The sequence below is a fragment of the Vigna unguiculata genome, chromosome 4 (genome assembly GCF_037176805.1).
Source record: "Vigna unguiculata cultivar grain cowpea cultivar isolate G323 ecotype 2 chromosome 4, ASM3717680v1, whole genome shotgun sequence".
NCBI classification, from domain to species: domain Eukaryota; kingdom Viridiplantae; phylum Streptophyta; class Magnoliopsida; order Fabales; family Fabaceae; genus Vigna; species Vigna unguiculata.
This window is the reverse complement of record NC_140795.1, coordinates 39,379,851-39,386,977: the sequence shown is the minus strand read 5'-3', so window position 1 is coordinate 39,386,977 and position 7,127 is coordinate 39,379,851.

Sequence of the window (7,127 nt, the reverse complement as noted above, 5' to 3'; positions counted from 1 at the left end):
ATAATTAAATTAGGTTTTCTTTTTGTCAATTTTGCTTTTGAGAGAAGATCATTGGTGATTAAGGGGGAACTCACAACAATTCCAAATAAGTTAAGGAAACCAGGTTAGGGGAGCTGCCATTTTCTTTTAGAATGATATTGTATGCAATTGCATTATATATTGATGCATGAAAGTCTTCTCCTGAATCAAAATTTTATGTGATTTTAGAGAGGGTATATGTATGCTTGTGGTTTCCATTGTATTGAATACTCTATGTGACTCCATCACTATTATGATTATTATAATTCTTTTTTTTTTTTTTATGATTTGCCGAGATATTTAGAGTTTTTCTCCTAAATGTGGCACAATTATTATAATTATCATTATTATTATTATTTATATATTATTATTATTAGTTATTATTATTATTATTGTATTATTCTTATTAATTTTATTATTATAATTATTACTATTATTATTATAATTATTTTTATTATTATTATTATTATTATTATTTATATATTGTTATTACTAGTTATTATTATTATTATAATAATAATAATTATTATTATTATTTATATATTATTATTCGTTATTATTCTTATTTTTTTATTATTATTTTTATTATTATTACTATTATTATTATTATTTTATTTACTATTATTATTAATATTATTTTATTTTATTATTATTATTACTATTTTTACTATTATTATTATTATTATTTATATATTATTATTATTATAATTATTATTTTTTTACTATTATTATTATTATTTATATATTATTATTATTATTTTTTATTTTATTTTTATTACTATTATTATTATTATTGTTATTATTATTATTTTATTTAGTATTATTATTAATATTTTGTTATTATTATTTTATTTTATTATTATTATTATTATTATTATTATTATTATTATTATTATTACTATTATTATTATAATGATTATTTTTATTATTATTATTATTTATATATTATTATTATTATTAGTTATTACGATTATTATTTTTATTATTATTACTATTATTATTATTATTTAATTTACAATTATTATTATTAATATTTTATTTTTTTATTATTATTATTATTTATTATTATTATTATTATTCCTATTATTATTTTTATTTTATTTTATTTTACTATTATTTTATTATTATTGTTATTATTATATTTTTTATTTTATTTATGATTTTATTATTATTATTACTATTTTATTATTATTGCTTTATATTGTTATTATTATTATTATTACTTTGCTATTATTGTTTTAAGTTATTAGTATTATTGTTTCATTTTATTTTATTTTATTATTGTTTTCATTATTATTATTATTATTAATGTTGTTTTGTTTTATTTTTATTTTTATTATTATTGTTGTTGTGTTTATTATTAACTTTATTATTATGATTTATTGTTTTATTGTCCATGTGATATTTTGGGGCAATAGTTATATATTCTTCCTGCTTTTGTATATTATTTGGTTGTTCAACATTGTGTTGGACTATGATCTAGTCATATGATTATGACTGGATAAGCATATTTCATGTTATGGATTGTATGTATAGTGTTTGGGGTTCTTTGGAACTTGCTTCAAAGTGCCAAAAACCAGTAGCAGTGACGTTACTGGTGTGACGCCTAGTGACTTGGGGTGTGTTGCCTACCGGCTTGGGGTGCGCTGCCAAGTGATAAAGGAAAACCAGAGAAGCTTGAAACGTATGGCGCCTAGCGGAAAATGTGATCCCACCAATCGGAAAAGATCTGGTAGAGGCTCTGGAAAGCACGTGGCGTCTGACGGTGATGAGTGTCTTACCAAGCGATCACTGTAGGCATGGGCATCAGAGGCACGTTTGTGCCCGGCGGTATGTGTTCCCCGCTAGGCGATTTGGAAGTGGGCAATGCCTAGCGGTATGTGTCCCCCCGCCAGGTGATTTTGCTACTGCAACTTTGGGTTGCTGATTCTGCAGGCGTGATCTACAAGGCTTTTAGTGATGCTTTAAAGGTGAGTTTGTTGGTGTTCCTTGAGTTGAGCTCGGAACGTATCCCTTGAGTTGAGCTCGGGATAGGGGTTAAACACGTGGCATTCCTCGAGTTGATCTCGGAATGGCATCCCTCGAGTTGAGCTCGGGATGACGGATAAACACGAGGAACCCTTGAGTTGAGCTGGGTTAGCGAGTGTTGCCGGTGTGAATGTGTTGGTTGTGGCTAGTACGGATGGGTCCAGATGGATTGCCCTCCTCAGCAAATAGCTGACGAGTTTGGTAGTCTTGGGACGTTGCGAACTATGTTCGTATTTGGGAACTCCACCTGACGTTACGGTGTATGATCCGTAGCAATGGTTTATCGCACGTGCTCTATCGGTTGTGGCTGATAGGTATTCAGCAAGTCACCTTGGGGTAATCACTAGAAGATGTAGAACACGATTCACATGGTGGTGGCCATGTGGTATGGCATTAACGAAAGGAACTTTCCCTAATGTGAATGATGTGTTATATATGTATATGAGTGTCTTATATATATATATATATATATATATATGTGTGTGTGTGTGTGTGTGTGTGTGAAATATATAAATATATGGTTTATTCTGTTAGCTCACCCTATCTGCTTGTGTTTGACAATGATTGTGTACGCGGTACACGGGAGCAGATGATGTTGCAGGTGGATTCGGTGAGGCTTGGCGACGGAGCGGGGATAGCTTGGGAGTTTTTATTATTTATGGCTTTAAAATAAATTGTAAACAATATGGATGTTTTATATTATTTTGAGTTTTATAAATTATGGAATTCTATACTATTCATAGATTTAATAAAGTTTTAAATTTCCCACGATTTTGGGAAATGATGTTTTAATAAATGAAGCTAACGTAATATTTCTTTACTTTTTATTTAAAATCCGTAATATCCTGACGGGATATTACACTTAACACCTATTTTATTGTAATGTATTAGATGGCAAAAAAATTTGATATGATCAAGGATATTGATGGAAGAAGAGAAACGTTCAAACTTGCTATCAGAATCGTAGATTTGTGGTATGTTGACTCATGGGATTCCAAACGAAATATGGAAATGGTTCTAATGGATCAAAAAGTAATGTAAAGTAGCATATTTTAGCATGTTCTATATTTTATTTTATAAGATGACAACTATATTTAACTATATATATGTTAATTTGTTCTTCAATGTGATCTTATTGTTGCAATGATTAAGAAGGAAGATATGGGTGTTTGGGAAGACAAGCTAAAAGAGGGTGAAAGTTACATAATGCATAACTTTAAACTGTCGAAGAATAGAGCTCAATATAGAGTTTGTGAGCATCCATTTAAGTTGTTGTTTATAGGAGCAACGTCTATACGACCACAACCCATTGCAAGCATACCTAGAAAGCTTTGGAAGTTCAAAAGTATAAAGGATATCATTGATGGAAAGTATTGTGTTGATTTGTTGGTTGGTAAGTTTATTGTTGTATCGTCATGTATGTGTCCTATATTTTGAAATAAACTTTTTTTTTGCATGTTAGATGTCATTGGTGTGGTGGACAATGTAGAGGAGAAAGTACATTCGAAAAATGTTGTCTTTGACCTCAAGGATTTGAGGTTGGTTTCATTATGTATGCTCTTTTATATTTATAGTAGTGTTTTAATAAGTTTATTATTATTTTGTAATGTAGTGTTGTTATCTCATTAATGCAGTGGTGTTATAATCTATTGCACATTGTGGGATTCATATTGCGAGAAATTATTGACTTATTGGAGGACACGTAGTGAAACATCTAATCTTGCTATTATTCTTACTCAGGCCAAGATAAAGGCTGCATCAGGTTTGAATAACGTCATTAATAATTTTAGATTATCATTATTATTTAATCTAATGTAATTAATTTTGTATAGGTCCATGGCCAGTGTCACGGTCTAATTCTTGGAATGGTTCAAAACTGATAACGGGAGATGACATACCTGAGCTGATTGATTTTAAGAAGCAATTTGCAGAGTATGTTTATATGTTAGCCATTTATTATTCATTAATCATTAAAAGTTGTTTTCATAAACACTAACTAATGTGTAATGAGTAGAACCTCTGGCAGTGAAAGTTTTGAGGAGGGAAGTCAGTATAGTGGCTCTTCGTAGATTAGTCATGTTGATAGGTTTATGTATAAAACTGTTGTTAAAAGTATTTCAAAGATTATCATTGTATTAGAGGTAGTTCTCATCTTTGTAAATTTCTTTTAAGTCCATTTTCTAATTGTTCATCATATTATTTACCTTTTTTATTCATATAGGAGATTTATTGTGTTACTGTTGCACGTACACTTAAATTTAACTTAGGAAATGATGGATGAAATTATTTGGTGTGTAACGTATGTACGAAAAGAACTCATGAAGTTGGTTCTTTTAAGTGTCTCAGTTGTGATGCTTTTAACGATTATCCAAGAATCAGGTTAGTAAATGTTAAATTTATATGTTAGGCCTTATGTCATAGTGTTAATTCTAATTTAAATGACTTTTATAGATACAAGCTTGAAATTCAAGTTACTGATGGGAAAAAGGTAGCCAATTTCATGCTTTGGGACCAAGATTGCATGAATTTAATTGGTGTATTTGTTGTTGATTTGAGAAAGAAAATGATCAAGGTAGAAGAAATGATGAACTTTGAGAACTTAACTTATTTTACAGAAAAACATTATTGTAAACAACTTAGTAATATTTTATTTCGTTGTACTTGGTTTATATTAGCATGGTGAAGACGATCCTAAGTGTTTTCCAGAGGATCTAGATGTTATTTTAGGATGTACTTGGGCTTTTAAGGTTAAGCTAGAAGGAAAGAACCGACCTGCTTCAGTTATGAGAGTTTCTACTGACGTGGAAATTATTGATCACGTTAAAGCACTACTTGGACAGGAGGAGGTAGTAATGGAATTGTTTGTAGTCATAACCTGAAATATGAATCATAGTTTTATTACTAATTGATTTTGTTTATAACACTTTGTAGGCAAGCCAAGTTGGTGAATGTATGGTTAGTGGTCCATCTGACATAGTTCCTGATATTTGCAATTCCTCAGTGAGTATACTTTAATTTAATTTTGTTTATTAATGAGAACAGTGATGGTTTGTGTTTCTAAATTTTAATAGTAAATCAATTATGTAGGCAATGGTTATTGGTAAATGTAGTAATGTCAGTGTTTGTGATTTACCAACTTCTAGCGGGACTTCTTTAGTAAGTATTTCAAATTTGGTCGTACTGGTTGTGAAATAAAATGTTATACAATATTTGAAATTAATTAATTAATTAATTATATATATATATATATATATATATATATATATATATATATATATATATATATATGTTGCTAGGCAATTGAACTTGTTGAATGTATTGGTAATGTTACATGTGACTTAACAGCTGATATTGATAGTTCATTGGTAAGTGTAATTTTAGTTGAGTTTGCATACTAATATAACTGATGCCTTGAATCTGTTACATGATCATGATTGATGTTCATCATTGCAGATGTGCCTTTCTTCCATAGTTGATGATGAACCTGATATAGTTTTATGTATGACGCCTACTAAGGATGTTTGTGCTAGCATTGATGATGTTCAAGACATTCCATCAAGTATCATGGAGTTCGATTTTCTAGAGGACATTCCTTTAGCTCAGTTATCAGCTATAGTGACTACAAAACCAATCAAGAGTATCAAAAGGAGAAATTATAAATGTATTAAGGTGGCCAGCAAAAATCTGTTAAAATATTTTTGAAAACCTTTTTATCTTTGTGAACCATATTGTAAGTTCTATGGTAACTCATTCCTGGTCTTGTTTTGAGAAATTCTAAGCATGAATGTTCTGAAACACCATTAATAGTTTTGGGTGTGCAAAATTGAAGAAGACAATTTCAAAGAATGCTAATATAACGTGATTGTTATTATTATAATTTAGATCTTTTCATTTTTTACAAGTAACAATATTCTTAAATTATGAAATTAGTGCTATATGTTTTGAAGTAATATTTAGTAATGACTTTAGATGAAAAAGATATATATAATGACTACTACACTTTTCGTTTATGCCTTATAATAAACATTTGCTTTATTAAAGATCATTATTAATGACTACTACCATCAATTGACATTACTATGCAACATAATAATGTTACTATCAGAATATTGACAATGAATAAGCGCCCCAAAATAGAGTTATTGATTACAACTATAATAATACATTGATATTTATAATTCAATATATTATCTCAATAAAGATGACATTCATGAAATATAATAATACAACACTCGGGTGAAAATTCTAATACTTAGAACACCATTAGCTGATGTAACAAGTTGTTTTTTGAATGAAGAAAGGTCTCATAAGGAATTACCAATCAAAGGTCCATAACCTACTTTCGTCAATGAGCAAAGAGATATTGTTGGAAGTAGAAGAAAGCAACAAAATCTTCTTCGAAGGTTTGAAGCCACTATTAATATGGTCACAACAACCAATGATTCCAATATGCCAACTCAATCAGTGTAGTTGGAAGATATTGATGAACTAGAGTTAGACCGAGATAAGTCAGATTCATGTAATTCCCATGTACAAGGTAAAAGTAAGTTATAATAAGGAAATGAATATTGATATACTTTGTCAAATACTATAATTATTTTAGTATGAGTACAATTGTATTCTATTGATACTTATTTTGCAAACAGTCATGAAGAGTATGATATGAACTATGAATCACAAAGAAAGATAAGGCTTCTAAAAACAATTATTGTAATATATTTTTGCAATTATCTATGATAATATAAACTAACTAAGGTATTCATTTGCAAGTTGTATGCAGATATAGGGGATCCAATCTATATTTGTCAGCATTGCAAAGGTCATATGTGGTATCAAGAACATATTGACAAAACTCATCGAAATATTAATCCCAACTTTCAACTGTGTTGTGGTAATGGAAAAGTTCAATTGCCAATGTTAAAAGACCCCCCTAATGAGCTTCAACAACTTCTGTTTCAATCTGATTCTAAACAAAGTCGAAGTTATCAACAACACATTAGAACATACAACATGATGTTTGCATTCACATCTCCTGGAGCAAAAATTGACAATAAATATAACAATGGACATGGACCACCAAA